Source organism: Nerophis lumbriciformis, linkage group LG11 (assembly GCF_033978685.3).
Source record: "Nerophis lumbriciformis linkage group LG11, RoL_Nlum_v2.1, whole genome shotgun sequence".
Lineage (NCBI taxonomy): Eukaryota > Metazoa > Chordata > Actinopteri > Syngnathiformes > Syngnathidae > Nerophis > Nerophis lumbriciformis.
In genome coordinates this window covers 50305828-50319659 of record NC_084558.2, presented here as the reverse complement: position 1 = coordinate 50319659, position 13832 = coordinate 50305828, and the positions used below count along the sequence as shown (strand labels likewise).

The window sequence follows — 13832 nt, the reverse complement described above, 5'->3', positions numbered from 1 at the left end:
TGTTGAGTGTCGGTGCTGTCTAGAACTCGGCAGAGTAACCGCGTAATACTCTTCCATATCAGTAGGTGGCAGCTGGTAGCTAATTGCTTTGTAGGTGTCGGAAACAGCGGGAGGCAGTGCGCAGGTAAAAATGTGTCTAATGCTTAAACCAAAAATAAACAAAAGGTGAGTGCCCCTAAGAAAAGACATCAAAGCTAAGGGAAGGCTATGCAGAACGAAACTAAAACTGAACTGGCTACAATGTAAACAAAAACAGAATGCTGGACGACAGCAAAGACTTACTGTGGAGCAAAGATCGCGTCCACAATGGACATCCGAACATGACATGACAATCAACAATGTCCCCACAAAGAAAGATGTGCTGTTGTTGAGTGTCGGTGCTGTCTAGAGCTCGGCAGAGTAACCGTGTAATACTCTTCCATATCAGTAGGTGGCAGCAGGTAGCTAATTGCTTTGTAGGTGTCGGAAACAGCGGGAGGCAGTGCGCAGGTAAAAATGTGTCTAATGCTTAAACCAAAAATAAACAAAAGGTGAGTGCCCCTAAGAAAAGACATCAAAGCTTAGGGAAGGCTATGCAGAATGAAACTAAAACTGAACTGGCTACAATGTAAACAAAAACAGAATGCTGGACGACAGTAAAGACTTACTGTGGAGCAAAGATGGCGTCCACAATGTACATCCGAACATGACATGACAATCGACAATGTCCCCACAAAGAAGGATGTGTTGTTGTTGAGTGTCGGTGCTGTCTAGAGCTCGGCAGAGTAACCGCGTAATACTCTTCCATATCAGTAGGTGGCAGCTGGCAGCTAATTGCTTTGTAGGTGTCGGAAACAGCGGGAGGCAGGGCGCAGGTAAAAATGTGTCTAATGCTTAAACCAAAAATACACAAAAGGTGAGTGCCCCTAAGAAAAGGCATCGAAGCTTAGGGAAGGCTATGCAGAACGAAACTGAAACTGAATTGGCTACAAAGTAAACAAAAACAAATGCTGGACGACAGCAAAGACTTCCTGTGGAACAAAGATGGCGTCCACAAAGTACATCCGAACATGACATGACAATCAACAATGTCTCCACGAAGAAGGATGTGTTGTTGTTGAGTGTCGGTGCTGTCTAGAGCTCGGCAGAGTAACCGCGTAATACTCTTCCATATCAGTAGGTGGCAGCTGGTAGCTAATTGCTTTGTAGGTGTCGGAAACAGCGGGAGGCAGTGTGCAGGTAAAAAGGTATCTAATGCTTTAACCAAAAATAAACAAAAGGTGAGTGCCTCTAAGAAAAGGCATCGAAGCTTAGGGAAGGCTATGTAGAACGAAACTAAAACTGAACTGGCTACAAAGTAAACAAAAACAGAATGCTGGACGACAGCAAAGACTTACTGTGGAGCAGAGATGGCGTCCACAATGTACATCCAAACATGACATGACAATCAACAATGTCCCCACAAAGAAGGATGTGTTGTTGTTGAGTGTCGGTGCTGTCTAGAGCTCGGCAGAGTAACCGCGTAATACTCTTCCATATCAGTAGGTGGCAGCTGGTAGCTAATTGCTTTGTAGGTGTCGGAAACAGCGGGAGGCAGTGCACAGGTAAAAATGCGTCTAATGCTTAAACCAAAAATAAACAAAAAGTGAGTGCCCCTAAGAAAAGGCATCGAAGCTTAGAGAAGGCTATGCAGAACGAAACTAAAACTGAACTGGCTACAAAGTAAACAAAAACAGAATGCTGGACGACAGCAAAGACTTACTGTGGAGCAAAGATGGCGTCCACAATGTACATCCGAACATGACATGACATTCAACAATGTCCCCACAAAGAAAGATAAAAACAACTGAAATATTCTTGATTGCTAAAACAAAGTAGGTGTGGGGAATAGCGGTTAAGGAAGACATGAAACTGGTAGAGGAAAACACCAAAAAAAGAGAAAAAGTCACCAAAATAGGAGTGCAAGACAAGAAGTAAAACACTACACACAGGAAAACAGCAAAAAAGTCCAAATAAGTCAGGGTGTGATGTCACAGGTGGTGACAGTACACCTACTTTGAGACAAGAGCTATAGTGATGCATGCTTGGTTTTGGTTTAAGGTCATATCCAACAATTGCGACAACAACTTTTTATTGTCAATATCGGCTGCTGAGTTTAATTTTTTAATGATTTGTGCTGGTGGTGTGCCTCTGCATTTTTTCAATGAAAAAAATGTGCCTTGGCTCAAAAAAGGTTGAAAAACACTGAGCCATCATACATATATATATATATATACATATATATGTATATACATATACAGTATATGTATATACATATACATATATATGTATATACATATACATATATATGTATATACATATACAGTACATATATGTATATACATATACATGTATGTGTGGGAAAAAAATCACAAGACTATTTCATCTCTACAGGCCTGTTTCATGAGGGGGGGTTCCCTCAATCATCAGGAGATTTTAATGGGAGCATTCGCATACCATGGTTTATACAGGGCACAGAGTGGGTGGGTACAGGCTGGCGTAGGGGCGTGGTGATTGGCTCATGTGTTACCTAGGAGGTGTTTCCGTCTGTGGCGGCATGCTGTTACAATTCCGCTGCGCTTGTTGAGGGATGACAGGTCTGGACGGTAAATAATAAACAGTTTCTCTTTCAAGCATAGGTTGCATCTTTTATTACCACTATTGTAAGGTGTGCTGGATGCAAGAATTTGCCATGTTATTGAATATTCAACATTATTGTCTTTGAGGTCCCAAATGTGTTTGCTGAGTTCTGTGGTATTTCGCAGGTTTTTGTTCCTGAAAGAAGCCTTGTGATTGTTCCATCTGGTTTTGAATTCTCCCTCGGTTAATCCTACATATGTGTCGGATGTGTTAATGTCCTTGCGTATTACCTTAGATTGGTAGACAACTGATGTTTGTAAGCACCCCCCGTTGAGAGGGCAATCAGGTTTCTTTCGACAGTTACAGCCTTTGTTGGTTTTGGAGTCGCTCTGTCTGGGGGCCGACGGCTCATTTGCAATTGTTTTGTTGTGGTTTGAGATGATTTGTCGTATATTGTTCATGCAGCTGTAGCTCAATTTAATGTTGTTCTTGTTGAATACTTTTCTTAGGGTGTTGTCTTTGGGAAAGTGTTTGTCGATCAGATTGAGGAATTTGTGTCCAATGTTAGTTGAGACGTTTTTGCTGTATGGGGGGTTGTACCAGATGATGTCGTTTCGTTTTCTGTTCTTTTTTGGCTGGTTTCCTGGCGTGGGTTCATAGGTGAGGGTGAAATTGTATCCGCTTTCATCAAGGGCTTTTTGGTACGGGGGGGTTGCTTGGTCAAATTCAGCTTTGCTAGATGACAGCATCGATAGCCTTTTATTGATTCCGGTAGGTATTCTTTTCGTGGTGGTGGGTGGGTGGTTGCTGTCATGGTGCACGTATTGGAGTGTTGTGTTGGGTTTCGTGAATGGTTGGTAGCTGTTATTTCTCAGGTTGAAAGTGACGTCAAGGAAGTTGACGGTTTGCTTGTTGGCTTCAATCGTGATCCGTAGGCCGTTCTCTTTGAAAATTTGGCATATGCATATATATATATATATATATATATATATATATATATATATATATATATATATATATATATATATATATACATACACAGTGTACAATTTGATGGACAATTTGCTTTCAAATCATAAGTAAAGCAGATATTGAAGTAGTTATTTGTATTTTGACAAAAAAAAAAATGTTTGGAAAGTATGATAACATATTTGTTGCAATACTGGATACTATTAAAGTTTGAAAAAACTATGCAAATTCATCCAGTGCATACATTTTTCTGTGTCAAAATGGAAAAAAACAAATACATTTAGCAAGTAAATTATATTGACGCATATTTTCCCCAGGCCCTGTAAAACGACGCGGCGGGCCAGATCTGGCTCCCAGGCCTTGAGTTTGACACCTGTGCCTTAGATAATTAAGCACTTTTTTTTTTTTTTATTAACTTTATGATTTAGAATGCATACAAAAAAGAAAAACATATTGTCTTACATAAGGATTGTGAATGAAAGGGAACATTTTTATCCTTAAATGCTTTTAAATCTAAACTGAGAGCATTTGAAGGAGCTTCAGTTATGTGCAACAGTTCTACCAGCCTGTCATTTTACTGTGTTGTGAATGTCATTTTACTGTGTGTTGTGAATGTCATTTTACTGTGCGTTGTGAATGTCATTTTACTGTGTATTGTGAATGCCATTTTACTGTGTATTGTGAATGCCATTTTACTGTGTATTGTGAATGTCATTTTACTGTGTATGTGAATGTCATATATAATGTCACTCTGCTTCCTCTTGGCCAGAACTCCCTTGAAAAATAGTTTTTTAATCACAATGGGATTTTTTTCTCCTTTGGTTAAATAAATAAATAAATAAATTTAAATCGTGATCTCCAAACCTGTGTTTCTTTTCTACGGATCCCCTAAAGCATGGGTGTCAAACTCTGGCCCGCCGTGTAATTTCACTTGGCCCTTGAGGCGATATCAAATTAACACTAAAGCTGGCCCGCCGATTACACATTGCGGCGGTGCCGCGGTAACATCGCGTTCACCACTAATTCTAATACTTGCCAACCCTCCCGGGAGTCTTCCAAACTTCAGCGCCCCTCCCAAGAATCGTCACGTCTGCTTTTCAGCCAGGCCAACGAGTGCTGGCCCAGTCCCATAACATGTTCAACTTCTGCACGCACGCACAATTGAATGCAACGCATACTTCATCAACAGCGATACAGTTTACACTGAGGGTAGGCGAATAAAAAACTTTAACACTGTTAGAAATATACGCCACACTGTGAATCCACACCAAACAAGAGTGACAAACACATTTCGGGAGAACATCTGCATCATAACACAACATAAACACAACAGAACAAATACCCAGAACCCTTTGCAGCCTTAACTCTTCTAGGACGCTACAAGGTGTGTGTGTGTGTGTGGGGGGGGGGGGGGGGGGGGGGGGGGGTGTATTTTGTATCATTATATAGATATAATGATTCATGAACACCTTCGTTCGATAATGAAGGTTGCCTCAGCTCAAAGCCTGAAGCCCGACATTAATGAACTAGCATCCAAGAAAAGATGGCAGCTATCTGGCTTGGGCACATCAGATTAGATCAGTGTGTTGCAAACTGAGCAGTTTAAAGTCCTGAATGGTTGTTTTATTCATTGTTATTTTATTTTCAAATTTATTAGCCTGGGGGGAAAAGTTAATGTTGATATTTACCTCAGAAGGCTGCAAATAGAAAAGAGGCATTCCATTTTTATTTAAATTGTATTTGATATGCCATCATACTTGCCAACCCTCCCGGATTTTCCGGGAGACTCCCGAAATTCAGCGCCTCTCCCGAAAACCTCCCGGGACAAATTTTCTCCCGAAAATCTCCCGAAATTCAGGCGGAGCTGGAGGCCACGCCCCCTCCAGCTCCATGCGGACCTGAGTCCGCTTTCCCACAATATAAAGAACGTCTACAACAAATCAGTCCATCTGCCGTAAACAGCAATGTTGTTACACTCTTAAACAGGACAATACTGCCATCTAGTGCATTTGATGAAAGCACTTTTGTGCGTGCCACACAGCAATGCATCATCAGAGAGGGTGTTCAGCATGGTTAGAAAGATAGTGACAGAGAATAGAACAAGGATGGACAATTCAACCCTTAACTCAACAATGAGTAGCTGAGTGTTATGTGTGTGTATATGTGTAAATAAATGAACACTGAAATTAAAGTATTTATTTTATATATATATATATATATATATATATGTATGTGTGGGAAAAAAATCACAAGACTATTTCATCTCTACAGGCCTGTTTCATGAGGGGGGGTACCCTCAATCGTCAGGAGATTTTAATGGGAGCATTCGCATACCATGGTTTATATAGGGCACAGAGTGGGTGGGTACAGGCTGGCCTAGGGGCGTGGTGATTGGCTCATGTGTTACCTAGGAGGTGTTTCCGTCTATGGCGGCATGTTGTTACAATTTCGCTGCGCTTGTTGAGGGATGACAGGTCTGGACGGTAAATAATAAACAGTTTCTCTTTCAAGCATAGGTTGCATCTTTTATTACCACTATTGTAAGGTGTGCTGGATGCAAGAATTTGCCATGTTATTGAATATTCAACATTATTGTCTTTGAGGTCCCAAATGTGTTTGCTGAGTTCTGTGGTATTTCGCAGGTTTTTGTTCCTGAAAGAAGCCTTGTGATTGTTCCATCTGGTTTTGAATTCTCCCTCGGTTAATCCTACATATGTGTCGGATGTGTTAATGTCCTTGCGTATTACCTTAGATTGGTAGACAACTGATGTTTGTAAGCACCCCCCGTTGAGAGGGCAATCAGGTTTCTTTCGACAATTACATCCTTTGTTGGTTTTGGAGTCGCTCTGTCTGAGGGCCGACGGCTCATTTGCAATTGTTTTGTTGTGGTTTGAGATGATTTGTCGTATATTGTTCATGCAGCTGTAGCTCAATTTAATGTTGTTCTTGTTGAATACTTTTCTTAGGATGTTGTCTTTGGGAAAGTGTTTGTCAATCAGATTGAGGAATTTGTGTCCAATGTTCGTTGAGACGTTTTTGCTGTATGGGGGGTTGTACCAGATGATGTCGTTCCGTTTTCTGTTCTTTTTTGGCTGGTTTCCTGGCGTGGGTTCATAGGTGAGGGTGAAATTGTATCCGCTTTCATCAAGGGCTTTTTGGTACGGGGGGGTTGCTTGGTCAAATTCAGCTTTGCTAGATGACAGCATCGATAGCCTTTTATTGATTCCGGTAGGTATTCTTTTCGTGGTGGTGGGTGGGTGGTTGCTGTCATGGTGCACGTATTGGAGTGTTGTGTTGGGTTTCGTGAATGGTTGGTAGCTGTTATTTCTCAGGTTGAAAGTGACGTCAAGGAAGTTGACGGTTTGCTTGTTGGCTTCAATCGTGATCCGTAGGCCCTATATATATATCTATATAGCTAGAATTCACTGAAAGTCAATTATTTATTTTATATATATATATATATATATATATATATATATATATATATATCCATCCATCCATTTTCTACCGCTTATTCCCTTCGGGGTCGCGGGGATATATATATATATATATATATATATATATATATATATATATATATATATATATATATATATATATATATATATATATATGAAATACTTGACTTGGTGAATTCTAGCTGTAAATATACTCCTCCCCTCTTAACCACGCCCCCAACCACGCCCCCGCCCCAACCACGCCCCACCTCCCGAAATTGGAGGTCTCAAGGTTGGCAAGTATGTATGCCATTGATATATTTGAATGATTACTATTATTATTTGAAACTCGATTATGCATGTCACTATAAAGTTATATAAGCCTTGCTTGTTCAATATTTAATGCAAAACTTGTTTGGGTCCGTATTAAAAGGTTAATTTGTTCAATCTTGGCCCGCGGCTTTGTTCAGTTTTACATTTTGGCCCACTCTGTATTTGAGTTTGACACCCCTGCCCTAAAGGGACATGGGGGAATTTTTTTTTTAATTTAATTTATTTTTATTTTTATTTTTTTTTAGAGATGTATATATTTTTATAAAATAAAGAAATAAAAAAATTATATATTTTTTTTGTTGTTGTTTTTTTTTAGACATGTATCTCGTGCGCACGAGATACATGTCTAAAAAAATAAATAAATAAAATAAAATATCATAAAAAAAAAAATTCCGCCATGTCCCTTTAGGGCAGGGGTCGGAAACCCGCGGCTCTAGAGCCGCATGCGGCTCTTTAGCGCCGCCCTAGTGGCTCTCTGGAGCTTTTTCAGAAATGTATGAAAAATGGAAAAAGATGAGGGGAAAACAATCTATTTTTTGTTTTAATATGGTTTCTGTAGGAGGACAAACATGACACAAACCTCCCTAATTGTTATAAAGCACACTGTTTATATTGAACATGCTTCACTGATTCGAGTATTTGGCGAGCCCCGTTTTGTCCTACTAATTTTGGCGGTCCTTGAACTCACCGTTAGTTTGTTTACATGTATAACTTTCTAGGACGTGTTTTATGCCACTTCTTTTTCTGTCTCATTTTGTCCACTAAACTTTTAAGGTTGTGCATGAAAGGTGAGTTTTGTTGATGTTATTGACTTGTTGGAGTGCTAATCAGACATATTTGGTCACTGCATGACTGCAAGCTAATCAATGCTAACATGCTATTTAGGCTAGCTATACAGGTAAAAGCCAGTAAATTAGAATATTTTGAAAAACTTGATTTATTTCAGTAATTGCATTCAAAAGGTGTAACTTGTACATTATATTTATTCATTGCACACAGACTGATGCATTCAAATGTTTATTTCATTTAATTTTGATGATTTGAAGTGGCAACAAATGAAAATCCAAAATTCCGTGTGTCACAAAATTAGAATATTACTTAAGGCTAATACAAAAAAGGGATTTTTAGAAATGTTGGCCAACTGAAAAGTATGAAAATGAAAAATATGAGCATGTACAATACTCAATACTTGGTTGGAGCTCCTTTTGCCTCAATTACTGCGTTAATGCGGCGTGGCATGGAGTCCATGAGTTTCTGGCACTGCTCAGGTGTTATGAGAGCCCAGGTTGCTCTGATAGTGGCCTTCAACTCTTCTGCATTTTTGGGTCTGGCATTCTGCATCTTCCTTTTCACAATACCACACAGATTTTCTATGGGGCTAAGGTCAGGGGAGTTGGCGGGCCAATTTAGAACAGAAATACCATGGTCCGTAAACCAGGCACGGGTAGATTTTGTGCTGTGTGCAGGCGCCAAGTCCTGTTGGAACTTGAAATCTCCATCTCCATAGAGCAGGTCAGCAGCAGGAAGCATGAAGTGCTCTAAAACTTGCTGGTAGACGGCTGCGTTGACCCTGGATCTCAGGAAACAGAGTGGACCGACACCAGCAGATGACATGGCACCCCAAACCATCACTGATGGTGGAAACTTTACACTAGACTTCAGGCAACGTGGATCCTGTGCCTCTCCTGTCTTCCTCCAGACTCTGGGACCTCGATTTCCAAAGGAAATGCAAAATTTGCATGGTTGGGTGATGGTTTGGGGTGCCATGTCATCTGCTGGTGTCGGTCCACTCTGTTTCCTGAGATCCAGGGTCAACGCAGCCGTCTACCAGCAAGTTTTAGAGCACTTCATGCTTCCTGCTGCTGACCTGCTCTATGGAGATGGAGATTTCAAGTTCCAACAGGACTTGGCGCCTGCACACAGCGCAAAATCTACCCGTGCCTGGTTTACGGACCATGGTATTTCTGTTCTAAATTGGCCCGCCAACTCCCCTGACCTTAGCCCCATAGAAAATCTGTGGGGTATTGTGAAAAGGAAGATGCAGAATGCCAGACCCAAAAACGCAGAAGAGTTGAAGGCCACTATCAGAGCAACCTGGGCTCTCATAACACCTGAGCAGTGCCAGAAACTCATCGACTCCATGCCACGCCGCATTAACGCAGTAATTGAGGCAAAAGGAGCTCCAACCAAGTATTGAGTATTGTACATGCTCATATTTTTCATTTTCATACTTTTCAGTTGGCCAACATTTCTAAAAATCCCTTTTTTTGTATTAGCCTTAAGTAATATTCTAATTTTGTGACACACGGAATTTTGGATTTTCATTTGTTGCCACTTCAAATCATCAAAATTAAATGAAATAAACATTTGAATGCATCAGTCTGTGTGCAATGAATAAATATAATGTACAAGTTACACCTTTTGAATGCAATTACTGAAATAAATCAAGTTTTTCAAAATATTCTAATTTACTGGCTTTTACCTGTATGTACATATTGCATCATTATGCCTCATTTGTAGCTATATTTGAGCTCATTTAGTTTCCTTTAAGTCCTCTTAATTCAATTTATATCTCATGACACACTCTGTATGTAATATGGCTTTTAATTTTTTGCGGCTCCAGACAGATTTTCTTTTTTGTATTTTTGGTCCAATATGGCTCTTTCAACATTTTGGGTTGCCGACCCCTGCTTTAGGGGCTCCGTACTTTTCCCTACAGACCGTGGCAAATAAAAAAAAAGCAACTTCAATTGCAGATTTGTGCTGAATGTGCAACAAAAGGATTCTAAAAAGCCAGATTGACTATAGAGTAGGTTCCAGTTAAGCAGCACTGATTAACTAAATGGATCAGGGGTCCTTCATCCCTGTACCATCCGCATCATCCCCTGAAAGAACCCCCGCTATGGAACAAGATAAGCATCCATACCTGCTGACTTGGGGGCGGGGGTAAGGTGGACTTCATGCAGCTATGTGAAGCACTACACTAAGAATGGGCTTTTTGTTTGTAATAAAGTTAAAAAAAAAAAAAGTGCATTTTGCATGCATGGTTTCCTACCTGCAGGATTGTCGCCACCGGAGAAGTGAAGTGTTAAGCTCCTCCCCGTCGTCTCGCTTTTCACACGCGCTGGCAAGCCGAGAACATGATGCTTCGCGACCTCTCCTCTCCGGCAAGGTGTCGGCTTCTCGCTCTTCCAGCACAGCTCGTGCACTGAGGGCGGCGAGGAAGGGAAGAGAGAGAGAGAGAGAGAGTGTGGGAGTCGATGCCTTTTAAAGTGTGATGAGGTCAGAGCCGCCTCCACTCCAACACTTAACCGCTGTCGGTCTTGCCTCCCTCCCTCCCTCCCTCCCTCCCGCCCTCCTCGGTGGCTAATAGGCGTCCCTGGGAGTCATGCGGCCAGTGGCGCTGGCGGTCGCCCAGCAGGAAAATTAGAAGCGAAGGACGAGAATTGAGAGGAAAGTCGCTTGTTTCACTTCACTGCATCACCGCTTTAAAGAGGAACTGCACTTTTTTTTGTACAAAACCCCCAAAAGCAGTGAAGTTTGCACGTTGTGTAAATGGCAGAGGTGGGACCAAGTCATTGTTTTGCAAGTCACAAGTAAGTCTCAAGTCTTTGCCCTCAAGTCCGAGTCAAGACAGGCAAGCCCCGAGTCAAGTCCAAAGTCAAGACTGGAAAGTCTCAAGTCAAGTCCTAAGTCCTGCATTTTGAGTTTCGAGTCCTTTCAAGTCCTTTTAACCACAGACTAATATATTAACACAGATTGTGTATGCTTTTCAAAGGCTGTATTTATTCATTAAAACAAGTGCATTTTAAATTGCAGGAAAGAAAATTGTGCTGACATTGCACTTTATAATAGCACTATTAACCAGTCATTTTAAACATGAACTCATTCCTTTACAGAACAAACACATTGAAAAATAAAGTGCAAATGTACTTATTTGTACAAAAGTGTTAACATTGAAAAAACATGACATATACGTGAACATAACAAAAAAGTTGTACTTTTTATATGTCAGGGCCCTATGCTGCATTGCATTTGCAAAAGACCAAATTAGCCAAGAGTCTGTCAGTCATTTGTGCACGATGGGGGCGTAGTATGATGCCACCATTACTGAAAACTCGCTCCACTGGAGCACTGGAGGCAGGCACTGCCAAGACTCTCATGGCCACTCGGAACAGTGAAGGAAGAGTCTTCATGTTCAATGCCCAGAACAAAAGGGGAGAGAGAGTTGTTTTGGGTTGGTGCACTACTTGTAAGTGTATCTTGTGTTTTTTATGTTGATTTAATTAAAAAAAGAGGAAAAAAATTTTTTATTTCTTGTGCGGCCCGATACCAATCGATCCACGGCCCGGTGGTTGGGGACCACTGAGGTAAACAACCAACAGTATGTCAGAAAGCTAGCTAAAACGGTACACATATTCATAATATAGTATACATTTTAACTGACCTTTATTTTACTATTTTTGTCTTTTTTTTAGGTGGCTAAAATACGCGGTGCTGCTGACCGCCGTCTAACGTTACGTGTGATATATTGACTAACGTAACCCTGCTTAAAAAAAATCACTGAACAAAAAGTATGAATAAGGTAGTGAACTGCAACAGATTCCCGTGTTTGCAATAACGTTATAACGTTAGCAGTGAGTTTACAGCCTCACTGATTTAACTACACAGCAAATAAAAGTCACGTTACTTAGCCAATAAACGTTATCTTACATTCAAAACTTACCGTTCTTTGTGCAACTTCAAATGCCGGACGAAGTTGGAAGTTGTTTCCTCTCCATCAGTAATTTTCGAACCGCATGTGTTGCATATTGCAAACCGTTTTGTGTTGACCACCTCGTAATTTTTATACCCAAACGAAATTATTTTAGGTATCATTTTTTGTTCACTGGCGTGTGGTTTGGACATGTCTTCTTTGTTGGTTGTCCTGCAATTTGATTGGATGAATGCTGTGTGATGAAAACAAAGTAGATCTAATTTGATTGGCTGTTGTACTGAGAGCACACCAGCTGACACACGCAACGCTGATAGACAAGTACACAATGAAAAATACGGAGCGCTCCCGAATAACTTTTTCATCTTTGGGTTTTGGGGAAAGTAGCAAGTCATGTCAAGTCATGTCAATTCAAAAGGCTCAAGTCCAAGTGAAGTCACAAGTCATTGATGTTAAAGTCTAAGTCGAGTTGCAAGTCTTTTTACATTTTGTCAAGTCGAGTCTAAAGTCATCAAATTCATGACTCGAGTCTGACTCGAGTCCAAGTCATGTGACTCGAGTCCACACCTCTGGTAAATGGTAATGATTTGCAAATCCTTTTCAACTTATATTCAATTGAATAGACTGCAAAGACAAGATATTTCATGTTCACACTGGAAAACTTTTGTTATTTTTTTTGCAAATATTTGGAATTTGATGCCTGCAACATGTTTAAAAAAAAAAAAAAAAAAGCTGGCACAAGTGGCAAAAAAAAGACTGAGAAAGTTGAGGAATGCTCATCAAAGACTTATTTGGAACATCCCACAAGTGAACAGGCTGATTGGGAACAGGTGGGTGCCATGATTGGGTATAAAAAGCAGCTCAGACATTCACAAACAAGGATGGGGGCGAGGGTTCACCACTTTGTCAACAAATGTCTGAGCAAAACGGATTTCACCATCTACGGTCCGTAATATCATCAAAGGGTTCAGAGAATCTGGAAAAATCACTGCACGTAAGCAGCTAAACCCGTGACATTCGATTCCCTCAGGTGGTACTGCATCAAAAACCGACATCAGTGTGTAAAGGATATCACCACATGGGCTCAGGAACACTTCAGAAACCCACTGTCAGTAACTACAGTTGGTCGCTACATCTGTAAGTGCAAGTTAAAACTCTCCTATGAAAGGCGAAAACCGTTTATCAACAACACCCGGAAACGCCGTCGGCTTCGCTGGGCCTGAGCTCATCTAAGATCAATCAATCAATCAATCAATGTTTATTTATATAGCCCTAAATCACAAGTGTCTCAAAGGGCTGCACAAGCCACAACGACATCCTCGGTATAGCCCACATAAGGGCAAGGAAAAACTCACCCCAGTGGGACGTCGATGTGAATGACTATGAGAAACCTTGGAGAGGACCGCATATGTGGGTAACCCCCCCCCCTCTAGGGAGACCGAATGCAATGGATGTCGAGTGGGTCTAACATAATATTGTGAGAGTCCAGTCCATAGTGGATCCAGCATAACAGTAAGAGTCCAGTCCATAGTGGGGTCAGCAGGAAACCATCCCGAGCGGAGACGGGTCAGCAGCGCAGAGATGTTCCCAACCGATATACAGGCGAGCGGTCCACCCCGGGTCCCGACCCCGGACAGCCAGCACCCCATCCATGGCCACCGGATCTGTGTGTCTCCCCACAAGGGATAGGGGGGAGCAGAGGAGAAAAGAAAAGAAACGGCAGATCAACTGGTCTAAAAAAAAGGGGGGCTATTCAAAGGCTAGAGTATACAAATGAGTTT

The 13832-nt window shown here is 41.2% G+C and overlaps 1 protein-coding gene across 1 annotated transcript in view; it reads right to left on the bottom strand.

Moving 5' to 3' along the window:
• LOC133610271 (tenascin-like) overlaps positions 1 to 13832 on the bottom strand; it is a 225038-nt gene that overhangs the window by 161444 nt on the left and 49762 nt on the right. The window contains exon 2 of the mRNA XM_072914169.1: positions 10393 to 10545. The gene's annotated coding sequence lies outside the window, so the exon portion shown is untranslated. The remainder of the gene's footprint in view (positions 1 to 10392; positions 10546 to 13832) is intronic.